The sequence below is a fragment of the Artibeus jamaicensis genome, unplaced genomic scaffold (assembly GCF_021234435.1).
Source record: "Artibeus jamaicensis isolate MK-2021 breed Jamaican fruit bat unplaced genomic scaffold, CSHL_Jam_final contig_465, whole genome shotgun sequence".
In the NCBI taxonomy this organism is placed as follows: domain Eukaryota; kingdom Metazoa; phylum Chordata; class Mammalia; order Chiroptera; family Phyllostomidae; genus Artibeus; species Artibeus jamaicensis.
This window is the reverse complement of record NW_026521843.1, coordinates 41,012,789-41,030,729: the sequence shown is the minus strand read 5'-3', so window position 1 is coordinate 41,030,729 and position 17,941 is coordinate 41,012,789. Positions and strand designations below refer to the sequence as shown.

At 39.1% G+C, this 17,941-nt stretch overlaps 1 long non-coding RNA gene across 1 annotated transcript in view; it reads left to right on the top strand.

Moving 5' to 3' along the window:
- LOC119062634 (uncharacterized) overlaps nt 1-17,060 on the top strand; it is a 128,733-nt gene extending 111,673 nt beyond the window's left edge. Inside the window, exons 3-4 of the long non-coding RNA XR_008392006.1 lie at nt 16,093-16,262; nt 16,879-17,060. This is a non-coding gene — a long non-coding RNA (uncharacterized LOC119062634). The remainder of the gene's footprint in view (nt 1-16,092; nt 16,263-16,878) is intronic.
- Nucleotides 17,061-17,941: the final 881 nt, after the last annotated feature.

Genomic DNA, 17,941 nt, shown 5'->3' with positions numbered 1-17,941 from the left:
GGAGAAATAGATTAAAAAAAAATGTACTTGAAAAGTAACTAAATAAAAAAAAAAAAGATGAGCTTAATATGTCACATTGCGCTTTTACTCATTCATTTAGCAAAAGTCATGGAATGGCTACTATGGCCAGGTATGTGTTGGGGGGAGACATTACACAAATAATTACTTGATACAAATTATGCTGAGAGCCAAACAGAAGTATGTACTCTAGGAGGCAAGAATAAGAGGAGACTCAAATTCAGATAGAGAGTGGGACAGTGGTCAGGAAGTGCCCTGAGGAAGCAACTTCCCAGCTGAAACTGAAGGACAAACTCAGTTAGCTAGGGGAAGAGTATTCAGGTGGAGGCGACAGCTGGTGCCAAAGCCTGGGGACAGCAAAGAGCTGGACACAGTCAGGGAATTGAAAGAAGACCATGTGCAGTGTAGTGAGCAAGAGTGCTTCCGGATCAGAAAGTTACTTATTTCTTATCTTTTATCTGAAAGTTTATTATAAGGAATATAATCTGTTGCCTTCCATGGGAAAAAAGCAGGAGCATGTTAAATGGCTCTAATGCCACACTGTCCAGGATAGGTAGCCACCAGCCCCATATGACTATTGAACACTTGACATGTGGCTATAAGTACAAATTGAAATGGCCTATAAGTGTCAAATACATACTGGATTTTGATGACTTGGTACTAATAATTTTTATTGAGCCCTGGCTGGTGTACCTCAGTGGATTGAGCGCAGGCCTGCAAACCACACGATCTTGGTTCGATTCCCAGTCAGGGCACATACCTGGGTTGCAGGCCAGTTCCCAGCAGGGGACTCATGAGAGGCAACCACACATTGATATTTCTCTCCTCTCCTTCCCTTCCCCTTTAAAGATAAATAAATAAAATGTTTAAAAAATAATTTTTTATTGATTACGTGTGGAAACTAATATTTGTGATATATTGAGTTAAATAAAATATATCATTAAAATTAATTTCACTAGTTTCTTTTTTACTTTTTTAATGTGGCTACTAGAAAATTTGAAATTACATATGTGGCCTGGACTGTATTTGTGTTGGACAGCACTATTCTAAAATGTTTGCTTAGATGTGAGGAAAAACTACCAGATTCTGAGGGAGATTGGAGTAATTTAGAAAGGGGGATTTAAAGATTTCAGTCTCAGGATACCTTTAAGAACAGGGCAGCTAGTCAATTACCTGTATTGAATGACCTAGGAATTTTATTTTCCTGGAGGCAGGGAAGAGGCTCTTAAGGTTCCTTCCAAGGACAACAGAATCCACTTATCACGTATTAGTAGGTATGCAAAATCATTGGAAGGACTGGAGGAGCAGGTTCTAGGTGGAGCTCTTAGAAATAGCTCACATCCCCACAATCAGACTGCTGCTCTGTGGGGGGAAAACTGCTGCCACCATAGCAAGCTGCTGATCATTGAGCACATTGCCTCCTTTGACACATCCATAAGGAAATACAGACAATTGTCTCCTGGCTTTATTTAATTCTGAATTCCCGGCTCCTCGTATGGGAGCATCTGATTGGCAGAATGTAAATTATGCTCATCATCTAGCTGAAAGGGACTCTGGGAAATGCAGTTTTTAGTGTTCCAACTTTTGCCATAGAGTAAGACACACAAGAAGGAAGTTGCGATGGATGTTGACTGAGCCGATCCTCGGTACCTACTATAAGGCTGGGGAGAATATTTGTAAGGATACCAATGTGAAAAAACAAAAGCTTGGCACATCCAGCCAGGCTGGACTATACCAACTTAGTGAGGGAAATGAATAAATGTGAATATAGATGAACCTTGAAAAGAGTATGCTTAAGTGAAAGAAGCCAGTCACAAAGAACTACACATTGTATGATTCCATTTATATGAAATGACCAGAACAGACAAATGTATACAGACAAAAAGTAGTTATGATTGTCCAGGGCTGGGAAATGATGGGTAGATTGCCAGGTGGTGGCTAATGGGTACAGGGTTTCTTTTAGGGATAATGAAATGTTTTAAAATTGATTGTATTGATGGGTACACAGCTCTATGAATATAGTAAAAGCCACTGAATTGTGCACTTAAGTGAGTGAATTGTATAGTACGTCAATTATATTTCAATAAATATTTTTAAATGGACTTCCAAGCTTCTGAAACAAACAACCAAGTGAATAAAGGTACAATGTATTGTGATAGAGGATTCCATTTTCAGTAATAAAGCAGACTGTATATTCAGACTGACCTTGTTGAAAACAACTAAAATTGCTAGATTATATTTCAAAACCATCTTCTTTTAAAATATATTTTATTTATTTTTAGAGAGAGGGGAAGGGAAGAAGAAAGGGAGAGAAACATCAATGTGTGATAAAAAGAAACATCGATCAGTTGCCTCTCGCATGCCCCAGATGGGAACCTGTCCCCACAACCCAGGCATTGAACCAGTGACCCTTGACTGGAAATTGAACCAGTGACCCTTCAGTTTGTGGGATGATGCCTAACCAACTGAGTCACACCAGACAAGTCTGAAAACCATTTTCTTAAAATCAGCTTTTAATATCATAAGGAAAATATCAGGCTAAAACATAAGTGAAGGCATGAACCAAAAGAGGTAAATGGAGTACTGAAGCTACCTTTGAGGAAAATTACCAAACTTGGCAAATTTGAACTTCAGTTTTCATGAAAGACAAAGACCAGGACCTATCCAAAATGGGAGCTGATAGGTGACCTGCATTATAAAGTCTGGACCAGAAATAAACCAGTTGCTACCTCTATCTCCAGTGGTCAACAAGAAAAGTTGCCTTGGTGCTGAGCGGAGCAGACAGAGCAGGAGGGGAACTGTCCCAAAAAAGTTATAACCACAGACTAGCAACATTCCTAGTGTAGGTCTACAGCCCAAATTTACATTCCTGGATAATCCTACAAACCTCAAGCTATGGATTAAGTTTAAAGTGATCCAGGACTGATAGAAAGTGTTAAAGTGATGCTGCATGACTTCTGAAGCTAGGCCAGAAAAGGCCATGCGGCTTCCATCAGGTTCTTCTGAAATGCTCACTTTCAAAATCAAGCTGCCTTGCTGTGAGAAGCCCAAACTATGCGTAGGTCTCAGCTATGCCCAGCCTTTGGGACATTCTGGTCCTTGCATTAGGTATGTGAGTGAAGAAGTCTCTAGATGATTTTAGTGCACCAGGCAAATGAGTCACTCATGGTGTTCAAGTCTTTCTCACTGAGGACCTAGATACTGTGGAGCAAAGACAAGTCTATACACATAGTAAGTCAAACAAAATGGTTATAGTTTTATACCACTAAGTTTGAAGTGGTTTGTGATGCAGCAATGATAACCAGAATGGATTTTATTACCTGGGAATGGATGCTGCTATAAGAAAAGCCTGAAACATTTGGGACCAGTGGGAAGCAAAAGCTGGAAGAGGCTTTCAGATTACTAGCAGAAGAATGAGGGCTTATAGGGAAATGAAAAAATTACTGGAAGCTGGAGGAAAAGGCAGTATTTTTAAGTAGTGGTAAAGAGTTTAGCAGCACTGTTCCCTGCCGTAACATGGAAAAGAGGAGCTGTACCTAACGAACTCAGTGATGTAGCTAAAGAGATTTCTGGGAAAAGTGTTGAAAGTGCCTATTGGTTTCTTTTATCTGTGTGCCCTGGCTGGGGTAGCTCTGTTGTCAGGGCATCTTCCTGCTACACCAAAGTTGTGCATTCAGTCACCAGGCCGGGCACATACAAGAAGCAACCAATGAATGCATAAATAAGTAGAACGACAAACCTATGTTTCTCCCTCCCTTTCTCTCCCTTCCCCCTGTCTTTCTAAAATCATTTAAAAATTTTTTTTGAAAAGGTAAAAATTTTGGAAAGACTCTAAAAGAGTTGGGACTTGCCAAGTTTGGAAAAATAAAACTATTTCTTGTTCCCAGCTGTCCCAGAAAATAAAAACTTCTCAAATTAAAAAAAAAAATTCAGAGCAAAGATCAAAGCCAAGGCAGGCCAGTAAGATCCCTACTTAAAACCTCAGAAACACCTAAGGTAGTACCTCATAGAACCTTTCAGCTAGGCCTTATAAGTACCTCAAAGGTGTGCCTTGTAGACCCTGTCCGCTAAACCAAGGCTTCTAACAACGATATAGAGGTATAGTCTTCAGCAGGCACACAAGGGCCCAAGGTAAAGACTTTCTGCAATGCAACACTGCCACCACTCCATCAAGAGATACAACCTAATTCCCCTCCTGCTGAATCTAGAATGGCCTATATCTCTCCTCACTGACAGAAGTGGCACTGCCTGATTTCTGAGTCTGAGACAAAAACAAAGTCTTGCGTCTTGCACCTAGTTCTCTTGAAGTGCTTGCTCTCAAGATACTCCCTCTTGGAAGTCAGCCACCATGCTAAAAAACCCAAACTACATGGAGAAGCCATAAGCAGGTGCTCTAATCAGTAGTCCCACTGAAGCCAGCCTTTGCAGTATACCAGCTCAGGCACCAGATATGAGTGATGGAGAACATCAGATTATCATAGCTGTCAGCCATTCAGGTCACCCCCTACATTTGAGTCTTTTCAACTCAGGGCCCAGTCACCACGGAGCAGAGACAAGACATCTCTGCTGTGCCCTACCCAAATTCCTAAGAATTAGGAATTCTTTCTTAATTTGTTTGTGAACCTAATGAGATGGTTAACATTTTAGACCACTAAATTGGGGGTAGTTTGATATATTGCAATAGTGACCAGAATAGGAAGTATGGCATATTAAAAAAACAACAAAAAATGTGTTATGGCATATAAAAGTAGGCTACTACTGGATACTTGAAGTAACAATCATTTCTGTTGTTTTCTACCATAAGAAATCCAAAAATCCGATAAAGGAGAAAAAAGCAAGATCATCTGAGAGAGGCTTGGTTAGGGAAATAATGAAGATGTCCTTATACCTCTGTGTAACCCCTAAATCAAGCAGAGCACATTATTCATTTTCAGTCTCTCATTTATTGTAGAGATAAATACAGAGACCTCTGGGCTACACAGGTTTGCTTTACATCAGACTTCCTTACAGATCAGGGCCCAATGAGGGTGTCTCTTACTCTACTCTGAACAACAGCCCAGCAGATGTCTCACCTGGCCCTCCACACATCCTGTTCTGCTCCTTGCTAATACCAGGCAACTGGTGCAAACCCTGAGATTGGGGCTGTTCTATTCCACCTCCAACAAAATTAGCTCTCTGTTAGTGGCCTTAGTTGTTTGATCACTGAAAAAGAGAAAGTAAGAAATTTTGCATAGTTTTTTTTGGCCCAGATATGGTCCCCCTGTTCCCTGGGCCATTCTTCAAGGCAAGTACATCCTGCTGTGGTTCATTCTACCCTGTCTTATATGGCTTTGCATGAATTCTGAATCAGGAGGCATTAGATCTTCAGGTTATTTACACATGGTTTTCACTTAGGAATGCACTCAGGGTGCAGGGCAAATCCCTGCTGACCCCATGTTTATTTTTTCAGCTGGTGACTGAAGTTCTGGTCCAGTTATAATAGATGGGAATGCCAATGTCTTGTCCATTTTCAATTATATTGCAAATCTTGCATTACATGGGGGGTCACATTTCTACTTTCAACATATAAAAGTAATGTTTATGTCTGTGTTTTTAAAGTAAATATCATTCTTTGCCCCCCACCCCCACTCCATCCCATAGAATGATTTTAAAAAGAAAAGGACATGAATATGGAAAAATAACATTCTAAGTTTGGCAAAAATATTATTAATATACAAGACTTTTTTTAAAATCCTTATGTGAGGACTTTTTTATTGCTTTTAGAAAGAAAGAGGAAGGGAGAGAAACATCAATGTGGGAGAGAAGCATTAATTGGTTGCCAGCTGTACACAATCAGACCAGGGATTGAACCTGCAACTCAAGCATGTGCCTTACCCAGGAATCAAATCCTCAACCTTTCAGTTACGGGATGATGCTCCAACCAAGTGAGCTACACCTGCCAGGGGCATATGAGGCTTTTTTTTTTATTATTATAAAGGTTGTTAAAAATATTGTGTTCTGTAACCAGTAACCACTATTGATTGTGGTCCTGTAATCAATAACCACTACACCTCCTTAACTGAGTAACGGTACTCCTTTTTCTATGTACTTACTCAATCTTTTTATTTTTGCTACCCTATGTGTGACACTCACATGACAAAAGCCCCTTTTTTAGTCAATCACTTAATAAATATTGATTGAGGGCCTACTGTTAGCCAGATATTGGGGATATAAGAGTAATCTACATGAACAAAATGGGGTATTTGCTTCATAGCATTATATTTGGGTTCAGGACATAGACATTAAACAGGTAAATAAATAAATAAGGTAATTTCACATTGAGAACAATATTTTGAAGGAAATAAGCAGAAGTAATGAACAACTAAGGGAGACTACTTTATTTTTTCATATTTTTTATTGATTATGCCATTACACTTGTTCCAATTTTTCCCCTGTTGCTCTTCTCTACCTGGTACCCCCATTCCCTCCAACAACTCCCCCTCTTAGTTCATGCCTATGGGTCATGCATCTAAGTTCATTGGCTTCACATTTCCTATACTATTCTTAATCCCCCTGGCTATTTTGTACCTAGTATTTATGCTTCTTATTCCCTGTACCTCCTTCCCTATTCTCCCCTACTTCCTCCCAGCTAATAACCCTCCCAGTGATCTCCATGTCTATGATTCTGTTCCTGTTCTGGTTGTTTGCTTGGTTTGTTTTTTAAGATTCAGTTGTTGATAGTTGTGAATTTGTTGCCATTTTACTACTCATAGTTTTGATCTTCTTTTTCTTAAATTAACCCCTTTAACATCTCATATAATAATGGCTTGGTGATGAGGAACTCCTTTAGCTTTACCTTGTCTGGGAAGCACTTTATCTGCCCTTCAATTATAAATGATAGCTTTGCTGGGTAGAGTAATCTAGGTTGTAGGTCCTTGCTTTTTATCACTTTGAATGCTTCTTGTCAATCATTTCTAGCCTGCAAAGTTTTGTTTTGTTTTTTTGAGAAATCAGCTGACAGTCTTATAGGAACTCCTTTATAGGTAACTCTTTGCTTTTCTCTTGCTGCTTTTAAGATTCTCTATTTATCTTTAATCTTTGACATTTTGATTATGATGTGTCTTCATGTGTTCTTCTTTGAGTCCAATTTGTTTGAGACTCTGTGCTTCCTGGACTTGTATGTCTATTTCCTTTACCAAATTAGGGAAGTTTTCTTTCATTAGTTTTTCAAATAAGTTTTCAATTTTTTGTTCTTCCTCTTCTCCTTCTGACATTCCTATGATTCAGATGTTGGTACATTTGGAAATGTTCCAGAAGCTTCTTAGTCTACCCTCATTTTTTTTTAATTCTTTTCTCTTCTTGCTGTTTTGATTGAATGCTTTATTCTTCCTTATGTTCCAAATTGTTTATTTGATTCTTAGTTTCTTCCCCTCCTCTCTTGGTTCTCTGTAGATTTTTCTTTATTAAAGTAGCTGTCACTTCTGCCTGCATATTTTTTATGTCATTGCAGTATCTAATGAGTTCTTTGAACATCCTGATAACCAGTGTTTTTTGAACTCTGCATCTGATATATTGGTTATCTCTCTTTTGTTTAAATATTTTTCTGGAGTTTTGTTCTGTTAATTCAATTGGACCATATTTCTTTGTCTCCTTAATTCAGCAACCTCCCTGTGTTTGTTTCTGCATATCAGGCAAAGCTGCTTTGACTCCCTGCCTTAGTAGTGTGGCCCGTTGTAGAAGAGCAGACCTGTAAATTGTGTGGTTCGGAGCCTTAGATGATTGCCAGGAGAAGGCAACACATTTTACAACTTTGTGGCTCTGTGTAGGAGGACAGCTCAGAGAGGGGACAATGCCACTTCCTGGCTTCTGGAAGTTTACTCAGGAGGATGCTGTTTCCCACACTCACTCTGTTTCCAGTCTATTCAGTTTCTCACGGTATGCCACTTGTGCCCTTCCAGCTGTTTTCCTGGTGTTGCACCGCAGAGGGGGTGGGTCTGCATATGTTCTAAGTCCATGTGGGCCCTTTAAGAGGAGTCTCCTGATATTCTGGCAATTTCTTCTGTCGCCCCACCCCACCTAGTATTTAGAGCCAGAAGTTATGGGGATATATGTTACTGGCACTGGTACCCTGGGCAGCTCAGTGGTCTGGTTTGGGGATGGGATCCCTTGTTCCTGAGGTATCTCTTTCAGTTTTTATCCATCAAATGTGAATGTGGAATTGCCTATTCCACCTCCTCTCTGTGCCACTTTGGCAGCTCCTCACCTCTTCATCTCTCTCTCTCTGTATCTCTGCCCCTCCTATCCATCTGGATGAATGTAGCTTCCTTAAATCCTCGGTTGTTGGACTTCCATACAGCTCAATTTTCTGATGATTCTGGGTGATACTTGTAGTCTAGTTGTAACTTTTTCTGCAGTTGTATGAGGAGGCAAAACGTGTTTATCTATGCCTCCATCTTGACTAGAAGTCTCAAGAGAGATTACTTTATGTAGATTGGTCAGGAATCACTTCTCAGAGACCTAGAACCTGTGAAGGAGCCAGTCATGCAAAAAGCCTGAGGAAAGAGCTGTGGGCAGAAGGAACAGCAAGTGCAGAAGCCTGAGGATAGAAAAAACTTAGAAGAAGTCAGCATGAAGCTGGAATGATAAGCAAAGACCAATCATGCAGTACCTTAAAGGCTTTCACACAGAGGTTATTTTTGCCAAGCCAGTGTCATGATCAGATTTCTATTTTAAAAGTATCATAGCTTACACTGGCTGATGTGAGCAATAGATGGGAGGTGTGTTTGGGACTAAGACAGGAAGTTGGAGACCAATTAGAAGATTGCAGCTTCTTCTCATAAGAAGAAGCTGCTTCTCTTTTCCCTTTTGCAAAATCTATGTTTTCAGTGTCTTTTAGGCAATGGTCACAGATTGCTTTGATTAATTCACATGCGCTATAGCACAGTTGACTAGTAGGTACTCAATCAATACATCCCTTCTCTTGACATCTTTGATTCTATGTCTCACCAGCTGAACAAATAACCATCTGCAAACTCTGAAAATAAAATAAGCACATGAATTCAATGTTATAAATGTATAAGGCACTATATTAAGATTTGTATATTAAAAATTAATGACACTTGGTCCCAGCGCTCCAGGAAACTACAGTAAGAGAACAAGCAGGCAGCCTACCAGAGACAAGTCAATCAGTAACAAGATGGTGTTTTTTTGTGAAAGTAAGATAAACCCCTCATAGACCTGGGAGCTGAATGACTTTACAGACCTCAGGATGGGGTGGGAAGAGAAGGAGAACCAGAAAGACTTAGCTAATGTCAGAATGAAAAGAGAATTTGCATCTTCAACTTCATTTCATCTATTCAGCTTCCCTGGAGTGAAGCCCCTACAGTTGATTTGCTGGTGTGATTTTCTTTTTACTTCTTGATATCTGGAATGGTAGAAGCCAGTGAAAAAGAGAGGATTTCTGGCTTCGAGGAAGGTCAGTCAGCTCATTCATAAAAAGTGATTTCTTCAGCTCTGACTGGTATGATTAAGTGGTTGAATGTTGTACCACAAAGCAAAGGTTGCTGGCTCTATTCCCGGCAGCACATGCCTGGGTTGTGGGTTTGATCCCCAGTCAGATTGCATATGAGAGGCAATGGATCAATGTTTCTCACATCACTGTTTCTCTCCACCCTCTCCTCTTTCTCCTTTACTTCCCTTCTCTCTAAAAATAAATTTAAAAATAATTTAAGTGATTTCTTCAATTAAACAAAATATTTCCCATGATGCAATACCACATGTCCTTCCCTTGCTAAATTAAAAAAAAACAACTTCCACAAATCATGACATTTAAAAACTACTTTACATAAAAATGTATTGCCCTGGCTGGTGTAGCTCAGTGGATTGAGCGCAGGCCTGCGAACCAGACAATCACGGTTCGATTCCCAGCCAGGGCACATGCCTGGGTTGCAAACCTGTTCCCTGCAGGCCAGTTCCCAGCAGGAGATGCACAAAAGGCAACCATACATTGATGTTTCTCTCCCTCTCTCCTTCCCTTCCCCTCTGAAGATAAATAAATAAAATCTTAAAAAAAAATGTATAGAAAGCTCCTTTAGGAAGTAGACCCCTCCCCAACACAGCAGGAAGCTAAAAACTGATCTCTGCCACCCCATTTGCTTTTAGTACTTCTACATACAAGTCTATAAGGCAGAATTGAGTGCTGCAACAGTTCTCAGCCCTGGCCACACACTGGAATCACCCAAGGAGCTTAAAAAATATATTAAAAAATGATGCCTGGGTCCCAGCCCCAGTCTCAAAGATTCTTATTTAATTAATCTGAGGTATGTCCTGTGCATTGGTATTCTTTAAAACTTCTTTTCATGTAATTCTAATATGGAGCCAAGATTGGGAACTACTGGTCTGCTACCCCTGAAAGAGTTGCACTTGAGGCTATGGACTAAATGAGAGAGAGAGAGATTGCTGGACTTAACGTCAATCTCCCTGTGGGAACATAAGCTTCATGAGGACCAGGCAGCATAGTCCAATGGTTAAAACACAAGTTCTAGAATTGACCTGCATTGGAATCACAATTCTATTGCTTGCTAGCTGTGGGACCTTAGATAGATTTCTTAATCATCCTTAACTACAAAATGTAATGGGACTGTTGCAAAATTGGGGTGGTTTGAGAATTATATATGTGTGGCAGTTTTTAAATATGTTTGCAAATTCTTTACCACTCTTCCCTCCAAAATATAGAGCTGAAGTTCTCTACTCTTTAGTACAGGTGGATTTAGTGACAAACAAATACACTATGATGGAAGTAATATTGTATTTGAGGTTAAGACATAAAAAAGCATTGTGGCTTTGGATCACTTGGCCTGTAGGAAGTCAGCTGCCTTCTTATGAGGACACTCAGTCAGCCTACAGGGAGGGTCATGTAGTAAGGAACTGAGACTTCCTCCCAACAGCCCTGTGAATAAGTCTTCTTGGAAGTAAATTCTCCACCCCAATAAAGCCTTCAGATGACTGAAGTCCCTGCTGACATCTTCGCAGAGACCTCTTGAGAGACCCTAAACCAGAACCAACATGCTAAACAAATAGACAACTAATAAATGGGTAAGAAGATAATGTTAAAACACTTAAAAATATGTAGTAAATACTCAATAAATGTTAGTCACTGTTAATGCTGTTTTCCTTTGAATCCTTAGCACCCAACACACTAGCATGCTATCTAGTCAGAGCTGAATTTAGCCTGCGACTAAATGAATAAATAATTAGACACACAAGTAAAATGAAGGGTTGAGGCACTCATCCATGGCAGGGGTTTCTGAAGTTATTTGAGCAAGGACATTTTCAAATAAAATCTTACCCTGTGTTATCTATCAATCAGGGTTGAGTCAAGAAAACAGAAACCACTTTAAACATTTCAAACAGTGTGAATTTAATACTAGGAATTGGGTACATAGGCGATGGAAGAGCTGAGAAGCCAAACAGGAAAGAGTAAGAAAACCCATAGATAAGCCAGAGTGGGAAGCAGCTATGATACCTAGAGCTGGAGGAACAATGAGCGAAGATGGTATTGCCTGAGTCCAGAAGCTGGGCCATCCATAATGAGGCCATAGGAAAAAGGTTGCTGAGCCAGAACCATGAAACAGAAGCCACCTGAGTCAAAGATAGAGAGGAAGAAACACCTTCCTTCTTCCTTGGTTTATTTCTCTTACTCTACAATCTTTTACTAGTGCATCCTATTGACCAAATATTCCTGAAAGACAGGTAACAGCCTGGGAATAAATGTAGTTTCCTATGAAACAGAGCAGAGCAGGAGAGGGTAAGGAATGGATCTGAGAGCAAAATTATGTGCATATAATTAATATATGTAATTATATATGTATATATGTATGCATGTATATATGTATCTCTCTATGAATACATAGAGAGATACATATAGAGAAAATGATAAAGCAAATGTGGGAAATAACCAGCATACAATAACAACAACAACAAAACAGAAAAAAGTGTTATTTTATTTATTTTACAAGTTTAAAGATTTTATTTATTTATTTTTAGAGAATGGAGAAGGGAGGGAGAAACAGAGAGATAGAAACACCCATGTGTGATAGAGAAACATCGATCAGTTGCCTCATGTACACCCCCAACCAGGGACCTGGCCCCGCAGCCCAGGTATGTACCCTGACTGGGAATTGAACTGGTGACCTTTTGTTTTGCAGGATGATACCCAACCAATTGAGCCACACTGGTCAGGGCTATTTTTAACTTTTAAATAAAATCCTAGATTTTGGAAACCACTAATTTAGTTGACCAATCAAAAATACTTTTACCCTAAATTTTTTGTCCTTTTGCCATAAATGGCAATATTAAGATACTTGATAAAATTTGAATAAACTCTTGATTAGAATAATATTATATAAATGTTACTTTCCTGATTTTTATAATAGTGCTATGTTGTGTAAGAGAACACCTTGTTTGTTAGGAAACATACATTTAAGTATTTAGGGGTAAAGAGGCACCACCTTATGTGTATCATGTGTGTCAAACTGGGGAAAATTATGTATATATGAAGAAAGAGGAAAATGATAAAGCAAATGTGGTAAATATTAACATTTGGGGAATCTTGGTAAAAGGAATTCTATATGCTATTCTTGCAATGTTTATGTAAGTGTGGAATTATTTAAAAATAAGTTAAAAATAAATAAGAATATTTTTGCCTAATTACATATAATAGAGTTGGGGAACTGGATATTTGGGAGGAAATTATAATAAACTATTTAAGAAAATAAAAGAAGAAAGACAAATTTTGCCTAAGTCTGAAAGTGGGCCAGAAAGGTCCCTTTCAATCTCTGGCAAGCCACAGCGTCTGCAGCTTGCTGCTGATGGCCAGGGACGTTGCTGCAGCTGCTGACATCTCAGCTCTCCACCCACAAACCTCTGGGATGGTAAAGATGGAAAGCAACAGGCTTGCAGGATTTACAGAGCATTCCAATACTATTAGCTCCTCTCCCTAGTGGTAGTCCTAAAATGAAAGACAGTAGCCCAGGAGAAGAATTTTTAAAAATATGGTACATTTGTACCTTGGTTGGTGTAGTTCAGTGGATTGAGCATGGGTCTGCGAACTGACAGGTTGCTGGTTCAATTCCCAGTCAGGGCACATACTTAGGTTGCAGTTCGATCACTGGTCAGGGCGCTTATGACAGGCAACCAATAGATGTTTCTCTCTCACATTCGTGTTCCTATCTCCCTTCCTCTCTCTCTCTATCTCTCAAATCAGCAAACATATGTAAACAAAAACATCCGAGCCTCAATTTTCCCAAACGAAAAGACTTCAAAACAAAAGAAATAATGCTAAGACATACATAGCATCTAGCTAAAAAAAAAAAAAAAAGGGGGGGGCAGCTGAACTGCCAGTTTTTGCCTTAAGGAAACTATTAGACATTGAGCTTTGGGGACAACAGGGCCAGATGTGATCACCTTGTTAATTTGCTAATTCAATTCAAAATAAAAAGGATCCCAACCTGTGAAATGGGTTCAATCAAAACTGATTTGACAATTGAAGTAATTACTATTTAAGCCAGCCTTAGGAGCTTTTTCCCGAAGCCACTTTCACATTTCTCCCAGCTTTCTAGAGATTTGTTACTTAACAGATATTGGCATTAAGATCCTACTAAGTGTCAGGTAAGGCAATTCCTGCAGAATTTCTTTGGTCCCTCTAATTGCCTGGTGTAGTACTAAGCACAGAATTGAACTGAGACCCAAAATGGGTCCTGACAAAAAATTCTAAAATTGCTGCCATAAGTTTCATGCCGCCTGTCTCAGTCACTGATTACATGCCAGGTAATGGGCAGCCTCTTCACTCTTTAATAACAGTTCAATAGCACTCTGTTGCACACTGAACCACAGCTTATTTGCTCTAACCTTTACCCTGTGGGTATGTTCCAAGTCCCCAATGAATGTCTAAAACCATGGATAGTACCAAACCCTAAATACACTATTTTTTCCTATACATACATACCTGTGATAAAATTTACTTTATAAATAAGGCACAGTAAGAGATTAACAGCAATAACTAATAAGATAGAACAATTATAACGATATGCTATAATAAAAGTTATGTGGATGTGGCATTATTGAATAAAAGAAGGATTACTTGAACAGAAACACTATGATACCACAGGTCAATATGGTAACCGAGATGGCCACTAGGTAACTAACAGGAAGGTAGGGTATACAGCATGGTGTGCTGGACAAAGGGATGATTTTAGCCCTGGGCCAAGTGAGCAGGCCATTGTGAGATTTCATCACACCACTCAGAACAGTGCACAATTTAAAACTTATGAATTATTTACTTCCATTTAATAAATGGAACTGCCCATTTAATATTTTTAGACCACAGTAGAATACGAGTAACTGAAAGTATAGAAAGCTAAGGGGGGACTACTATAATGCTGTAATAGCAGTACTTGCAGTATTTCCTACATGTGCTAGTATCATTAGGTTAAATTTCCAGAAGAGAAATATGGGCCAACAGATATCTGTGTTTGTAATTTTGATTGATATTGTCAAATATCCCTCTATAGAAATTTTACCAATTTTCATTTCTACCAACAATGTTAGGGACCTTGTTTCCCCATCCTCTAGCCAATAAAGGTTTTCATCAAACTTTTTGATCCTTATCAACCTTATAAATCAAATATGGTAATTTATTTTACTTTTAATTTTCATCTCTCTTAGGAATGAGTTAGGACCCTGGCTAGTGTGGCTCAGCAGACTGAGTGCTGGCTTGTGAACTAAAAGGTCTCCAATTCGATTCCTGGTCAGAGCACATGCCTGGGTTGCAGACCCAGTCCCCAGTAAGGGGAATGCGAGAGGCAAGATGTATCTCACACATTGATGTTTCTCTCTCTCCCTTTCTCTCTCCCTTCCCCTTTCCCTAAAAATAAATACATAAAATCTTTATTAAAATTAGAATAAATTAAAAAAAAAAAAGAATGAGCCCTGGCTGGTGTGACTCAGTGGACTGAGTGCCAGCCTGCGAACCAAAGGGTGGCTGGTTCAATTCCCAGTCAGGGCACATGCCTGGGTTGCAGGCCAGGTCCCCAGTGGGGGCCACATGAGAGGCAACCACACATTGATGTTTCTCTCCCTCCTTTCTCTCTCCCTTCCTCTCTCTAAAAGTAAGTAAATAAAATATTTCAAAAAAGAATGTGTTAGCATCTTTTCATTTGTGCAAGAATGATTTGTATTTCCTTTTCCGTGAGCTGTGTTTTTATATTTTTTGCCCATTTTCACACTAAGTTGTTGGTTTTTTGATGATGGATTTATGAAAATTGGCCTTCATGCATACCTTACACACTTTTTTCCAGTTGGTTGTTGGTCACTATCTCTGCTTATGATTTTTCTGTGCTGCATATTTTTATTTTCATATTGCCAAGTGTATTAACTTTTTAAGATATTCTGTTTTTATGTATTTATTAGAAAGACCATTCCCCCAGGAGCTCATAAAAACAATATCTCACATACTTTTCTCTGGTACTTCCATGGTTTTATTTTTTACATTTAAATCTGGATCCAGTACTGGCATGTGTGGCTCAGTGGATTGAGTGCCAGCCTGTGAATTGAAAGGTCACTGGTTCGATTCTAGTCGGGGTACACATGTCTGGTTTGTGGGCCAGATCCCTGGTTGGGGATGTGTAAGAGACAACATCTCTCACAGGTGGATGTTTTTCTCCCTTTCTTTCTCCCTCTCTCCCTCTCTCCCCCTCTCTCTAAATAAATTTTTTTTTTTTAAATCTTGATCCAGCCCTGGCTGGTGTGGCTCAGTGGACTGAGTGCCAGCCTGCAAACCAAGAGGTCACAGGTTCAATTCCCAATGAGGGCACATGCCTGGGTTGTGGGCCAGGTCCTGGTTGGGGGTGCATGAGAGGCAACCACACACTGATGTTTCTCTCCCTCTAGTTCTCTCTCCCTCCCCCTCTAAAAAAATAAATAAAATCTTTTTTAAAAATCTTGATCCAACAAGAACTTATTCTAATATTAAAAGGTTAAGTTGGAATCTATTTTACTTTTTTCTATTTTTTAAATTTCTTATTTATTTCTTTTTAGAGAGAAAGGAAAGTAGGGAGAGAGAGAGAAACATTGATCAGTTGCCTCTCACATGACCCCAGGTCCCCACTGGGGACTGGCCTGCAACCCCCACATGTGCCCTGACTGGGAACCAAACCAGCGACCCTTCCACCCACTGCTTCTCAGTCCACTGAGCCGCACCAGACAGGGTAAGTTTATTTTTTCTAGATAGCTACTCAGTGGTCCTAAAATTATTATTGAACAATCCAAATTTCTCAAAATTTAAAAATGTTGCTTTATTATATACCAAATGTCTATATGTATTTGAGCCTATTTCTCTACTTTCTATTTTTATTCTTTGATCTGTATGTCTTTACAGGCATCAGTGCTATAGTTTCAATTACTGCAGTCCAATACTATGGTTTAATATCTAGTAAAACAGTCTCCCCTCAACATTCTTTCTGTTCAAAATTTTCCTAGCTATTCTTGCTTCCTTATTTTTCCATATGAACTTTAGATTCAGCTTGACATGTTCCCAGAAAAATAATCCTCTTGATATCTTTATTGAGATTGTGGTATTTAATTTATTTACTTTTAATTTATTTTAAGTTATAGTTGACATACAATATTATATTACTTTCAGGTGTACAACATAGTGATTCAACATCTATATACCTTACAAAGTGATTATCTCAAAAAAATCTAGTAACCATTTGTCACCTCACTTAGTTATGATGATACTATTCCCTACGTTGCATGTTACATCCCTGTGACCTATAACTGTCAGTTTGTACTTCTTTTTAAAAAAAATGTTTATTAATTTAGAGAAAGAGGAATGGAGAGAGAGAGAGAGAAACATTGATGTGAGAGAGAAACATCGGTTGGTTGCCTCCCATATGAGCCCTGATCAGGAACGAAACCCACAACCTAGGTATGTGCCCAGATTGGGAATTGAACCTGGGACCCTTCGGTTTACAGACAACACTCCAACCAACTGAGCCACAAACCAAGGTAAGTTTGTACTTCTTAATTCTTCTTCCCTTTTTCCTCCCATTTCTCTACCTCCTCCCTTGTGGTATATTTAGATTAATTTAGTGAGAACTAATATATTTATGATGTTGAGTCTTTTTCCAAGAACATCGCACACCTCTTTGTTTGTGAAGTTTTTGATTCTCTCAGGAGTGTTTCAAAGTTTTATTCAAATGGATACTATAAAATAACAACAAAACTCTCTAGTTTGTTTTTTTTTTAAGTAAAATGAATGAAAACTTGTTCTTTTAAAAATATGTTTCCACTACCATCCCTCTAAGCATCTTTAGAGGCAGGAATCTTCTTAAAATGCAATTAGATGGTCTGATCCCTCTGTTTTAAATCTTCAGTAGCTTCTCATTGCACTGGGAATAAAATCAATTCCTAAGCAGATCTGCAAAGTCAGCAGCAGGAACACCTGGCCCCTTGCTGCCTCTTCAATTTTCCCTGCCAGCTCTTGCTTCAGAACTTTGCACATGCCTTCCCCTGCCTGGGACCACCCCAGCTCCTTCCCCAGGCACTCCTCGGCACCCACAGCTCAGTTTAAACATCACTTATTTGGGAAGCACCCTGACACCTTATCTAAAGGAGATTTTCCCCTCCTGATTCTGTATCACAACCCTTTGTTTCCTTCACCACAGGTATCACAATTCTTTTTTCTCCTTTTTATTGAATTTATTGGGGTGACATTGGGTTATAAAATTACATGGGTTTCAGGTGTACAACTCCATAATGTATCATCTGTATATTACATTGTGTGTTGACCACCCCAAGTCAAGTCTTCCGTTACCATTTTTACAATTCTTAGTCATTGTATTTGTTACTCTTTCAACTTGTTCTTTGTATCTGCCTTAGATTG